This window comes from Vidua chalybeata, chromosome 13 (assembly GCF_026979565.1).
Source record: "Vidua chalybeata isolate OUT-0048 chromosome 13, bVidCha1 merged haplotype, whole genome shotgun sequence".
Taxonomy (NCBI): Eukaryota; Metazoa; Chordata; class Aves; order Passeriformes; family Viduidae; genus Vidua; species Vidua chalybeata.
Genome location: NC_071542.1, coordinates 11,343,286 through 11,357,978, shown reverse-complemented (window position 1 = coordinate 11,357,978; position 14,693 = coordinate 11,343,286). Strand labels below are relative to the sequence as shown.

At 38.9% G+C, this 14,693-nt stretch overlaps 1 long non-coding RNA gene across 5 annotated transcripts; it reads right to left on the bottom strand.

Moving 5' to 3' along the window:
* Positions 1-264: 264 nt before the first annotated feature.
* On the bottom strand, positions 265-11,428 carry LOC128794669 (uncharacterized). 5 transcript variants are annotated; one of them, XR_008433226.1, is made up of 6 exons: positions 11,254-11,428; positions 10,513-10,627; positions 8,562-9,067; positions 7,587-7,812; positions 4,984-5,203; positions 265-339 (listed from the first exon to the last, which is right to left on the bottom strand). It is a non-coding gene; the product is annotated as an uncharacterized LOC128794669 (long non-coding RNA). The 5 variants fall into 5 exon arrangements; XR_008433225.1 differs by lacking the exon at positions 265-339 and having other exon boundaries at positions 4,909-5,203; XR_008433229.1 differs by lacking the exon at positions 265-339 and having other exon boundaries at positions 4,909-5,203; positions 8,911-9,067.
* Positions 11,429-14,693: the final 3,265 nt, after the last annotated feature.

Genomic DNA, 14,693 nt, shown 5'->3' with positions numbered 1-14,693 from the left:
AGTAACTTATTTTTCTGTTAGTGCTTGTTTAAGCTCTGTTAAATCATTCTGTCTTCAGTGACTGGATTAAACTTTGGGAAAAGACAAAGTGCTCTTTCTTATTCAGCATAGTTTTCTTTACTGAAAGTTGCAAAAGAATTAAGGTGATCTTTATTGCAATGGACAGCATCACAAATTATAATACAGTTTAGGCTCTTATTCACTGTACCTTCATTAGCCATTTTCCCTTCCTCCTCAAGTTTTTGTTTCTTCATAGTGACCACAATCAGATGTCTGGTATACTCCTCCAACATGCATCCTCCCCCAACATTGTTTTTTTCAGGATTTTCCTTTCTAAGGCTGTTTGACAGATTTTGTAGAGAATATATTTTTATATGTAAGATATTTTAAAATATCATTGAAATTTATTAAAGGGATTTTGCCGTATTAATAGATAAATCACAGGTTTATAGTAACAGTACTTTTTTAGGACAATCTGCAAATGCAACATCAAATATGTGTTCCGTTTCAGTGATGTACAAGAAACATGTGCTCAATATTCTTTAGCTATCTTGTAAGCTACTTTTCTTTATATCCCTGTAGAACAAGTAGTACCATGGCTATACACATAACATCAAAAGCTTTCCCTCAAAAAGCAGTACAGAGTAGTTCCATTTAAAAAATGAGGGGATGAATCAAGCCTCCCTCATTATTTCTGGGAGATCTGTCACATCTATTTCCATTAAAAGAACACTAGAACATGAAAATGAGCCTACTGAGCCACATCAAGAGTCTCTCCTGCCCTGTATCCTACCTTGTACACAAATGGATGCCTAGGGAAGAGTAGCAATGAGACAAACTCCAGAACACAACACATTCTCAATGCTACTGATGTCCTGCATCTGAGGGCAAATCATTGCTTAGTTCCTTTCTCAGTGAGCATTTCCGTTTACATTTAATCTTATGTTTTCTTCCAGTTTCAACAGTTTCACAGCTTTTCATTTTAGCAAACTGTAAATTGTTTTAGGAAATTAAGTTCCTACAACAACAAAAGTCCATCTTTATCATTAGCAAAGCAGACTGACACTGGCAGAAATGAAGAACTTTGCAAACACAAAATTAACTCCACAGCACTGTGAGATAATATGCATCTATAAAATGCAGTTTCCCAATTTTCTCTCTTTTGTCTCACTTAGGAAAAAACCAGAAGATTTCAGTAGCAAGTTAATGGAAGCCCTGTTACAACAAGAGGCTTTCAAAGGTACATGCTCGTTCTCGTACCTGGTGCTCAGCCAGCAGATGGGGCTATTAAAGTCACAGGAATGAACCAGATAAACACTGTAATTTGCAAAATTAATGAAAGTCTCTGAGTACTAAAGGTCAGAATAAAGTATACTTTACAGCTTAAAAGAGATCCAAATGCATTCAATGGTACAATAATTTACTGTATTTTTTTCCAACATGTACATGTGCTGGACAGTGAACCAAAGGTATTGTGCATATTAATTTCTTTTGAATGGGTGGAATTTCATTGCGTGTGATGAGGCCCACTTATATCAATGTGACACTTTTAAGGTAAGATTAAAAAAAAAAACCAAAAAAAAACCAAAAAAAAAAACCAAAAAACCCCGTGTCATAAATGCACATCAGGTACTAAATCAGCATAATTTCAGTGTTTTGAATTGCCATGGGAATAGCTGAGTTCCCATCAAGTTAAGTCTTGCAGAGGTAGCAGTCATCCTTCTCTTTTCCTAATGGTGCTACCATCACTCCCTTCCCCGTTGACTATTGTTCATGTATAATTATAATGTGCCTGCAGAAATCCCATTAAATGTCTAGCTTTTGTTTGTAAATTATATGTATCGTAAGGCTTATGAACTGATTTGTGTGTTAAAAATTCACAGAAGGATTCCAAGTCAAGAGCCTTAGAGTATTATTTTTCAGTAAATGAAAATAGCATGTCAGTATTTTAAAATGGAGATTTGGGCCCCTTTCTCCAGCTCAACTGAACCTGCCTTTCAAATATTACAAAGGAAAAATGGGCATTGCCCAAAGGCTGTCTGTTTGCAAGCAGCACAGCCAGTGAGCAATTTATTTATTAAGGGCACAGCAAACATGTCATTCAGCTGTACACTTTGCCCAAATCTAAACACAAAGATGCTGCTGCAGATCTTAAATTCTTGAATTGCTCCTCATCCTATCAAAATACATTGCTAGAGTACACTTTTTAATCAAAATTGATCTGAAAAGTGATATAAGTAAAAATAAGTTTCTTGTTTAAAAATAAAATTTCATCTGCTCAGAGATCTGAGCTCACATAGGATGCTGAAGAAAAGCATTAAAATAAGCAGCCAAGGAGAAATGAAGGGATGTATTTCATAAAGTATGAGGTCACCCTGCTGTCTCAGCAATCGTGTCTGTCTCTTTTTATCACTGTACTTAGGTATAACTTTTCCACATATTTTATGTCTGAAAGGTTAGGATTAATATTTGTTGAAGGGTGTAGGATCCACCAAACATTCAGACTGCCCAGCTGCACAGTAGTCTGCAGCTGAGATTTGTACTTTTATAAAATTTATGCTATCAAAACTGTTACCTGATTTGTTAAACGGCAAGGAATACACACAATTTTAAACCCTGCTTCTAATGTCTTTCCCTTACGTGAGTTTCAAAACATTTGGCTTTTATACATCAATTAGTCTTTGTATATTGAGATGGAGAATTACATCCAATAAATCTGGAATTAGTACATTATTAGACATAAGATGAAACCTTGGCTTTACTGTAGTGTTCTAAATTTTACCTCACTCTAGAGCTGAGAAACATGGAAATGCTAGCACTGGTACATCAAAGCATTGGAAAAATTTAATCAACGGCACCTTCAAGCTATTATGCATATCAAGTGGCAAGATAAAATCATGAATAACAAAGTTCTGCAAAGTGGTTGCACAAACAGTGTTGAAGCAATCTTATAAAAGCGTATTTCTGCTGGACTGGACATGTCCTTTGCATGGAGGACACCAAGCTCCCAAAGGAAAGAACGTGCAGTAAACTTTTAATGTGTGAAAGATCAAGAGACCAACTCAGGCAGAAGTAAAAAGATGCCCTGGAAAAAAAGAAAAATTACCCTCTCCCATTGTGACACAAGTAGCAACACATGTGGCAAACAAAACATGTTGGTGAGACCCATTAACATCTGCTGCAGAAAGCTTGGAAGAAAGACACACAAGCCAAGCGGAGAATAGGGTAACTGGCAAGCAGAGAGAGTGTGAGAGTGGGAGCACGTGCAGGGAAACTGCAGAAACAGCCAGGAAAAATGATCCCAACGTACGGAAGCTGATGTCACACAAGCTCGTGCTTCTTTTGTCTTCAGAACAACAGGCACCAACCAATGATGACAAAGTCACATTTGGACCTTCATGCCAACCCTTAATCTGTGCTGCAGCAGTTAATGTTATTCTTGGAGCTAGACAGGTCTTGCCTAAATAGCAGTAACCTAAAAGACTGTGTTCACTTCAGCTCCATTAAAAAATGTGGGTGGGGTGAAATACATGGGAAAGAAGTAATCATGAAAGCGATCCATAAGGAAGTTCATTTCATGCTTCTAAAAGGGTTTGGCAATAAGCAATTGAGGATTTTTTGATCAGGAAAAGGTCCTTGTACTAAAAAAAGAGAGAGACCATTTATTACAGTAGATTTGAGAGAGAAAGGGTTCCAAGGCATCCATTTTTATAAAATAAATCATCTAGTTTTTTATATTTTCTTCTTTTCCCCTGGCAATGTCTGCTCCAATTCTTTGTTGCTGAGTTTAGGAGACTCTTACTTTCACAGGAGACATGAAAGAAGGACATTAAGTTCACGTCACATCTGTGAACATGTTGCCATGTCAACAGGCAGTACTTTGTGGCTTAATTATTGATTGACTCATGTTCCTTTAGGACATAACACAAGCAATAACAGCACACTGAGCAGCTTTTCTAACTTAGATACCTCTTTATGCCATCTAAGAGGTGTGGCACTTCCAACCTAGGCATGGGTAAAGCCTGTATTGGAGCTTTAGCATAAAATACCCTACCACAGCCATCCTGCACAAAGAATATGCAAACATACATAATTACATTAATAACATTGATAAGGAACTGGGATTAGAGTCTTTGTTATTTAGATAAAGATCCTTAGCATGCACAGCTCCAGCTAAGGAAGAGATTTTATAGGTAATGCATGGATTAATTCCTACAATCACTCAGTCATTCAACAAGTCAGATACAGCAACCAGAACGAGTTATTTCCAGGCATAAACTGTGAAGTAAGAGGAGGTAAAAATTACAGTGCATTACATAATCCATGGCAGCTATTCATGCACACATTGTTTTCCTGTGGTGGGTACAAGGTTGATTAGCCCACTTTCATTGACCATCAAAGTACCTAAACTTACCTTATGTTTACCAAGATGTAAAAGCACATCTGCTAATTATTAAGAATGCAGTATCAAATAATACAAACTACTACCCTAACCTGCCTCACAGGAATTTGTTCCTACAGCTACATTCTAGTTAAGTGTCTAGTCTAGTTAAGTATATGCACAAAGCAAGGGTCTATACACAGACAGAGAAGAGCCCTGAGTAGTTCCAAGAACTCTCAGTAAAGTTTGAAGGAGATAAGCAGAATGGGAAGAGAGATGAGATATTTTTAAGATGAAGTCCTTAAAAGTTCAATCTGTTCCATTTCACAGCTGGGTAAATTAGTATTATCTATGCTGGAGTCTTATGAAGCCTCCTTTGCAAGAGTAAATTCAGATCTTGTATTGGAAGTGTAGTCAGGCAGGATTCCTAGGAACTCAAAAACAAAGCAGAAGGGAAGGGTAGGGTCTTGGTTTTTTGAAAGAGGATATTTAAACCTGGAGAAAGACATATAAAAATGCAAGACACATTCCTAATCTAAAAAGAGAATTTTAATTTTTTTACAGTATAGGTAGTTCCTTCGAAAATTTCATCTATCACTTACAATTTTATGCTTAGCATGCTGGGAAGTGGATGCACAGAAAGAGGCAAGCAGCATCTTGGAACATCCTTTTGATGTGTGTGGTCATGTTCACATCTTGCTAAGATTATTATTTCAAACCCAAGTTGTAGACACCGTGGTGCTCACACTCCATTTGTCACCGTCGCACCATTACATACATGTGTGGGCCAAAATAAGTGCTCCTTTCTGCTTAGTTCTTTTTCTGTAATAAATAGAAATTAAGACACAAGATAACAATTTAGAATGTTATATTTGAACTAAAGAAATTTTAATAAGGAATGTTGCACCATTTTTAAAGGATTTTTTTATAAATCATGGAGAGCGAACTCTTCTAAGTACTACTTCTTTGAAGTAATTTCTATATAAAATTGTAAATTCTATATAAAATTGTATTTCTTACAGATACCTAAGTTATGCTAAAAGATACATTTTACAATAAAAGTTAAATTTCTTTTCTAATTAGAGTGTATATTTATTTGGAGATGCATTTCACATTTGTTGACCGGGCAATATTTGCTTTTCAGCACTTCACTGATTATTGGAATTTACTGTTGTTTCCTGTGAAGTATCCTCTTCCACTCAGAAATCTCATCTCATGACTAAGAAAACATATTCACTCACCAGATCTACTGATTTTCCTTCCTGGACAGACTTGGTCCAGGCCTCAGAACCTCCTCTGTGTAATCAGGAAAACAACACTTGCCTTCTGCTTTTGTTCCACAGTGTCTAGAAGGGTCAAAAAATAGTCTCAAAAAATACAGCATTCAGCATACTGGGATTCCAAACTCAAGAGTTTCTTAGTGCAATAAATGAATAATAATGAGCCTGTTTTAGTTTCAGAAGAATACATCCATCCACACCATTTATGTAAATAAGTTAATTTGATACACAGAAGTGCTGCAACCTTACAAATTCTACTTCTCCCCATCTGTAAAAATGACACTTCTAGCTCCTCATTGCTCTTGCTTAGAGCTACTTTTCAATTTAATGAGCAAACTTTTCTCTTGCCCCTTAACTCCCCTCTCTTTAAGCATTAATCTCTTGAGTAAAACATTGTCAAATGACTCCTGAAAATCTAAAAATATAATGTCCATGCTACACCCTATCTTGGCAGTGTTATCTTCAAAGAGTTCCAGAAGGCTAGTGAAGCATGACTTTTTTTTTTTTTTTTTTCCTAAACCATGTGTATACAACTAATCAGGCTGAAGGATGCTTTTACAAGATACTCCTTCCCCTAATCTATTAAAATTCTTTCAAATGTCATTCCTACACATGAAATTAGCCTAACTGGTCTAATGCCACATGGTAAGATCTTTATTAAAGAAAGCTCAAAGTGAGACAAAGTAATAATAGGGAAGAGCATTAAATTTGTGAGGGCTTGACATACACTGCTTGTGGAGCTGTAATAGTCAGAAAAGTCCTCATTTGCCTCAGAAAGTGTTTCCTGAGTTATCATGTCATGATGACTCAAACTTTCTTCTGTCTTTTTAAACACCGGAGTTACGATGACTCCCAGCCACCTTCAAAGGAGCCCTCTGACTGCCTGGGCAGAGAGGAGCCCTCAAGGAATCTCAATTATTTTATATAACTTGAAGAAAGCAGTATTCCAGAGTACTCCTTTTCACTACATTTGTTACAGAGATAGCCACTAGAAAGGAAAAGGGCCGTGGACCTGTTTCCCCCCAAACTGATCAGTAGAGTCAGCAGCTTAAATGCAAAATGCCTTCTGCTCCTCTGGACTGACACACTATTGACATTACCCAAATCAAATTAATATCACTTAAAAGCATATATTCATAAACCTTAATGAAAAGTACCCTTCATTCATACTTTCTTGTTATGCCAACTTTTGTCTGCAATTTACATGGTCCACTGTAGGATGCAGTATTCCATCTGCCAACCACTGAATGACAAACCAAAAATTTGTGTTCCTGCAATTCCAATTTCACCACTGCCACTCCCCACAAGAACCTCTCAGCTAGCTCAAGACAGAGACTCTGTAGCTGGCATGGCCGTCCTAATGAATGATATCATAGCCTGACATGTTCACTCCTTAACAGAAGTACAAGAGGAAACAAGATGAACCAGAAGTGAAACAGAACTATATAATTTTCAGCAATATGATTAGATTGCTTATTTCTTTACAGCTGGACATGTATCCTTCTTATCTTCTCACTGTGCTGAGCCAAAATGCCAAAAGCATAAAACATAGCTGTATGAGGTCACTGTGGCATTAGTCAATTTTTTTACTGAAGAAAAAGAAAGACATGCTGTTCATTCTCTTGAATTTATATACTGATAGATGATAAAAATCCAACCTCAACCAAAGATTCATTCAGGGAGACTCTTCAGTGGCTGAACAAAAACATGCAGCTGGCACACATCACATGATTTTTTTCCCTAGTGGTTAGAACTGTGATTACTTTTAAATGCATTTTCCAAAGATTCTAGAACACAAATAATTTACAACTTTGCTTATCAAATTCTATAGCTGAATTTCATAATAAAGTTACAATACAGTAATTATTACATAACAAGGCTAACTGATTCCCAACAGAATCAGTACCAGATACAGTTCCCTGTACCTTTTATTCTTCTGAGAAGTACAGCTCTTCTTTTTTCTAAAGCAGTTCTGAACTGCTGGACAAATGTTGCTTCTCCCATATGTAGTAGGCAATAGCGTCTGAGTGACTATGATTGAGTGAAATCATCACAGCTGGAGAACAGGAAATAACCTGAGGTTGAAGGGAGTCAGAAAATTATCTGTTCCAGGGTCCAGAAGGTTTCCTTGGCTGCTGGGGTCTGCCGTGGCTGAGTATGAATGAATTAAACACAAGAGTGAGAATAAAAGGTAATGCTCTTGAAGTCGAACAATACAAACGAATGATACGTCTGGCCTAGGTTTTATATATCTATGTATTTGTACTTCAAAGTCATATTTAGTCACACTTAGAGTTCAAAGACCCCAAAAAATAAAGAATTACTTTATCCAAGATTGTATTTAGTATTGTGTAATTTGAATCTCTACATGACTGAGAAAAGTTCCAAGTGATTATTGATGAAACTTTGAGTATAGTTCCTCACATTTCTTCCTCAGCCAAATATAAAAATGAACCGTGAAGTTTGGTTATTTATTTGATATTGAGTGTTATATTAAGCACTCCGCTAGGCCCAGCTGTTCTCTCAAATAATTTTAAATGGGCTTTCTTTGGCTTACCAATTTACTGATTTAGCAGTCAAACTGTTTACTTGTGCACGTCTCTAGGTGTATGACCATGTTATATCAACAGCTGTAACTGTTGCCTGTGGATATTTTCTTGGACAAAATGGATGACTCAATGCCCCTTCTCACATGAATTCAAGGTGTGGTCACCTAATTCAGTGTGTTTCTGTCTGGAATAGCAAACTCTCGTGACATGCAGCATAAAAGAACAACTTGTATAGTGCTCTTTCTAACCATTCTTTCACATTCCAAATATTCACGGTATCCCATGCCAGCTACTTCTGACTAAGAACATCAGTTAGGAAGTGACGTTTTTTCAGGAATATAATTTACTCACAGTTTTGCTTAGGAAAAAGTTCCTCCTTCATCATTGTTTTTCCTGCTTAGTAATCTAGAAAGAACCTGGCACACCAGAAGTTTTTAGCTTCTTTTTCAGCTGCCCCAGAAAAGGTATGGAGATGTCATCCTCTTCACAATGAATGATAAATCAGAATTATCCGAGTAGGATGACCCAATATACAGATTCTGGTAGTACCATCCAATATACTGAACCAAATACCTTAAAGTGATCAATAATAAAAAGGCCGGGGTTTTGTTTGCTTGCTTGCTTTCATTTTTTTTTTTTTTTCTTTTCCAGAAATCCATTCTGAACAGTCAACAGTGAGCTACAGGAAAACAAAAGCCACCTTAATACAACTTTTCTGGAAACCTTTAAAGAAAGAGTTTTCAAAATTGGTCTGGAATTCTTGAGTGTCCTCTCCTAATCACTGCTGGCTAATGAAGCTTGTGGAAGTCAATCCATTGCCTTGCCTTCACTTTGTGTCTTTTTATTCATCAGGATCCCTTGAAAAGTAGAAAGAACAAAGATTGAGATTCCAACTGTGACTACACCTCAGGCAGAGCTCTCTAGTGAGGGGATTGTGGTTGCTAGCACACACCTCACCATTTTAATATATGCATGTTTTGAAATAAACAGAAATGCTCATAACATATTTGAATTCCCAAATATTCACACTGATTTTGGCCTACGAGCAACAGTATTCAACAGAACACTGGGGGAAAAAAATACAAGTAAGCATATCAAACATCCCATTTTGATTTACTTTCTTGTGGACTAACATCTGTAGGTGGTCCCAGTGCTGAATTGAGACTCTCTGTTGTAGAGGCAAGCTCGTAACTCCAGGGTTTAACATTACCGTGCACCATGAAGGAAACTCTAGTTCACATTCCAGCCCTTTCACTAAATAGCATGGAAACTGTATACACTCATTCCAGGTATAAAATTAATCTCTTCCTAGTGCTCACTGGCCTATTAGCTTGGCAGCCTTTCAGCACTATGCTTTTAGAGCATCGACGCATTTCAAAGAGGAAAGTAATGTGTCTTTAAATTCCTGTTTATGGAATTGAAGATTCTTTGATTCTGTTTCAAAATCATGATGATCATGACATAAAACAGGAGAGCTGTGTCTAAAATGAGTTGTCTGTAAGATCTCTATTATTCACATGCATTTTCAACCTTCTGAATTTGAAAAGATCCATTTACTTGAAGCAGCTTAGTGAACTTCAATATTCTGGTAATTGTATGCTACACATTTACAAAAGATCCATTTAAGAGACCTTTTTCTGTTTGTATTTCCCACATTTTTATTGCAAGACCAAATAAAGAGTATCGGTAATAAGTTCATGCATAGCATTAAATCAATATGATGTTTTTTTTACCCAAGCTGCTTCCTTTCTGAAGAGTTATAACACTTGGCATTAAAGAATTTCAGCATAGAAATTATACATACCAAAAACCTCATACTATGTTCTCAGACTGCCTGCTGTAATATGCTTCATTTAATTATTTGAACATTTTTGTCTGATTAATAAGTTGGTTCTGTACACAGTTTCTTAAGTGATTAAGTGTGGACAGTTGGTTGACATTAGTTACTGTTTCCACTAACACTCAATGAGATTGCAAAGGGCACAGAGTGATTAAAGGGTTTAAGTTCTATACATCATATAAGAATCAAATTGTATTTGCTTGTTGCTGTATGAAATCATATACAGTGGTAATAAAAGAACTGTAAAGCTGTAACCACACCTATTCAAACTGATCTTCATAACTGTGTAACAACCTTTTAGCCTGAGTAAAAAGATATTAATTAGTTATTTTGGCAAAAAAGGCGCTAAGGTATTTTTCCCCTGTGTTCTGCCTATACAAGATGCACAAATACAGCTTGTGTATGTTGCACAATGAATACACCATATTCTCTTTTTCATACAGTGATTCGTAGGATCCCCACCTTTGAGTCACTATTTTTTAAATGAGTTTATCTTCTTGGGAAGATAAGTCAAATTCAGACAACTATTCAGTTTTTTGTTTCTGTCACAGGTAGTTCTTCTTAGTTGTAGAAGCTTCTAGAAAAAGAGAAGGAAAATTTTCTTGTCACTTTCCCAAGCTGTACACCGATGTAGCTTTGCACATTGCTGTGGGATCACTTCCCCTTTCCACCGTGTCAGAAGTCCAATTCAGACTTTCCATCGAACTCTTGCTATGCTGGCTGACGGCAAAGGCCACCTCTTGGCCTCTCGGAGCACTCAAGGACTGCGCTCCTCACGGTGTCCGAGCTGTGGCCTCCTCCACGGCCGGAGCGCTGCCCATGTGCGGCGCGGCTCCCCAAGCCTGGCGGGGCTCCCCGGGCCCGGCTCCTGCCCCTCAGCCGGCGCTGCGGGCGGCACCGAGGGACGGGGCGGACCCGGGACGCTGCAAAGCGCGGAGTGGGGTCACAGCCGGCAGGTGACATCCCACCTGTGACAGCCCCACCTGAGACAGCCCCACCTGCGACAGCCACACCTGCGACAGCCACACCTGCGACAGCCACACCTGGGACCTGCCCCCGGCCGGGGCGGCGAGCGTTAAATAGCGAGGGGGCAGAGCCGCCCTCCCCGCAGCGCAGGGGCCGCCGCCGTCGGTTCGGGTCGCCTCAGGGCTGGTCCCAGCGCCGCGTGCCTGTGGTGCCGTCAGACATGGAACCTGTGAGTACCTTCCCGGCGGGCGGCTTCGGGACCTCGGCGTTACGAGGTGTCGGGATGAGGGCCAGCCCCGCTGGAGCCTCGGGGCCGGGCCGGCGGCTGGAACGGCGCCTTGCGGGAGGCCGCCCGCTGCCGGGCTCCAGGGGGGGCCGTGCGGCAGGGCCGGACCGGGCCGCGCCCCGCGGCCTTCCCCGCTCCCCGCCCGCCGCACGTGGCGGCGCCCGACGCCGAGGAGGCTTCGCGGGGCGGCGGGCACGGAGCGGCCCCGGCCCCGGGAGAGTGACCGCGGGGAGCGGCGCCTCACGGGAACGGCACCTGCCCGAGTCCCAGCAGGGACGGGGCGGCTTTTGGCCTTAACTTTTGGACTTGTTTTTGTGTGTATGTGTTTTTGCTTTTCTTCGTGCCGGCCAGAGGGCACGATTTTTTGCCCTTTCTGTTAGCAAGCTTGGGCGTTGCGCGTTTTGGTGATGGTTAATTGCTACCTTGTAAAGCTTTTGATAGCAGTCGGGGAAGTATTTCTGTGGTCATAACTTACTGAAATATACAAGTATGTTTACAAGACCGCTGAGAAATTGACAGCAGCATCACAACATCCTCTGAAGCCTCCTGGAAGACCCTCTGGTTTCATTTTACTTGTTCCGCTATTTAGGGTAAATTCTCACATTTAGCTTTGTTTCTTGAATTTTAAGTGAGTTACGCAAACTGTGTTTTTATGTCATTTGAGTTAACATTTTAAGGTTGATTTCCTCCTCTATTCAAACATACCAGCTTGGGTTTTGGCAGTGCCTTTGGTTTTTCAACTACCAAGAGGGACACAATAGAGCTGCTGAAAGTAAGCATTCTTGTAATGCTCATTACTTACAGGTGAATGTGACTTTTTCTCGTGTATAAAGATGCCTACAAAAAGGCAGCTCTAAAGGATGCACAAAAATGTGTTAACTCCTTTTTTCCTTTACATCCTAATACATTTGCTCTTAGAATGTTCTCTGTAATTCTACTTGTGGTCCAGTTGAGGGTAACATGTTACTTTCAAAAAAAAAATAAGCTGCTTATCTATGAAATAGATTGTCTTAATTATACCATTTCATTTGACGTGTGTTTCTGTTGGACAGTTCTTCAGTTGCTGTGTGTTTGCTTTGAAGGACAATTTTGAAATAGTGTTTTTTTTTAAGCCTTCAGGGATGCTGGATGCTTCCATTAAAATAAGGGGGGAAAACCCTAAAATATATTTAAGTAGCTGTTGGTGTGTATAATGGCTGTCCTCATTCTATTTTTTTTTTTTTCATTTTTTGTTATTTTTAAACCATTGCAATTAGATAAAGAGTGATGGTATTCATTCCAGTTGGGATAGCAAACAAAAAATACAAACATGTGCAGGATTTAATTATTTTAGGTAACAGAGCAGTTTGACAGCCTTATGTGCAAACTTACAACTGGACAAGAACCTATGACAGATAAATCACAAAACTCCATTTTTCAAAGTCAGAATGCCAAAGATAGCTTTGAAAGCCTTCAATGAAGGGAATTCTTAGGTGGGATAGAAGACTGGATGTAAGTTTTGAGCATTTTGAATGCCACAGACCATTCCAAATATGTGACCATCATGCTAATGCAGAAAGTTTTGCTTGAGGGAAGGCAAAAGGCTACAAAATCAAGTTCTCAAGCTAGAAATGGTGTTTGCCTGGGCAATCTTGAGTCTGTTACCTTGTGTATTATGGAATTCATTTAATGTTTTCTCATTACGTGCTTTTCCAGGCACATGGTTTGCTCATCTCACATAAAAGGATAACGCTGACTTACTGGGGATCTTTGGTTTGTCTTTTGCTCTCTGTAATGGAATAATCAGATAATCATACTGTAAGACATAAAACTGAACTGTGGTACACACTTACATGCAAGTCCCTTGGCATTTCTTAATGGGAAGGTTCAATTTTGCAGCCTGTTTTGTGGGGGGTTTTCAATATGTATTTTGATGTTATTTTTCATGCAAGCAAAAAAACTTCAGTAAAACTCATAGAACCATGCTCCTTGGCAATATGATAGGATTCAAAGGGCAGAGCCTGTTGAAGGAACATCACACTTTGGATCTTCGTTTCACTGGGCTTATTGGTAACAAAAAACAGACTACTAAAAGGATAACTGGGGAGAGAGCAGACTTCTGTTTTGTAAATGGATTTTGTAGCTGTTTGCTGACAACTTGTTTGAGAAATCTCTATTCCTGAGCTCTTTACCCTTTTGCATTGGCCCCCATCTGTTCTTGTCCTTCCTATCTCCTTGCAAATCTGTCACCTAAGTATGTTTCTTGTCCTCTGTTCCCCAGGAAGGTGGGAACTTGCAGAAGGAATTTTATTTTTCTTCTTTGACACCATCTGAATGTTTTGAATACGTTGTGTAAAGACATTCATTCTCCTCTCTGTTCTGGTACCTGTTGTTACACTGGCTGTTTCCTTCAGCTAGTAGAAGTATTTTGATTAAAATTTATGTTCAGTTGTAGCATACCCAGCAGTCCAGAGCTTCTGCAGTCTCAACTCCTTTATAAATGTTTATGACTTAACCCTTGCTGTACCACTGTGGTAAGGAGGCATTCATTTTCCCACACAGGGAAGAGAGGGAGGAAAGTGCACTGATGATTCAGAGGTGTGAAGCACTGGCAGGACCTGCACATGAAACCCCTGGTGTCTTACAATTTTTTCTAAGATCACAGAGGGAACTGGGCCAGGGGCTTGGAACTATGTCTTCAGCTTACATCTAACAAACACTTCTAGTGCAAAGCACTCAATTACATTTGCATTTCTTTCATTCTAGTCCAGAAAAGTGTCTTGTCACTCAGAATATTGATTCTCACAGTTGGTCTCTTATTCATCTTAGTATGCATAGAATTTTTTTATATATACTTCTGTGCCTATTTTTTAAATACAAGCATATTTGTAAATATATGTATCGCTATTTTGGTATAGACTATTTAGTAGATGATGATGTAATTCAGTTTTTTTGGTCTATCCCACATTGCTTCATACTTCCAAAGTCAGTTCTTACACCATGACTGGAAACAAATGCTGCTTCCTAGTGAAAAGTAATGTATGATACATGAAGTGTCAGGCAATTCATCAGGAGTAAGGAGGAGATGGCCCTAAGGCAAACAGTTTGCTCTTTAGAATATAATGGTTACTTAACCCTTTAACTTAGTGAGCACGTGTATGAAGAACAAACTGAAGGAAAAAAAAATCCTTCTCAAGAAGAAATAGTAATTCTCTATCTTGAGATGTTGTATATGAGAACAAACACTCAGCCTATCAGTGCTGGTATGTATGAGCAATTGATTTAAATTATAAAAACTGCATCTGAATTTCTTTCTTGTGAACTGTGGATAGTTATTTCAAGGTTTTTAAGGTTATTAGTGGCATGTTCCCTGAATGAAAAATAGTTGCAGGCATGTTAGTGTCTTTCTGCC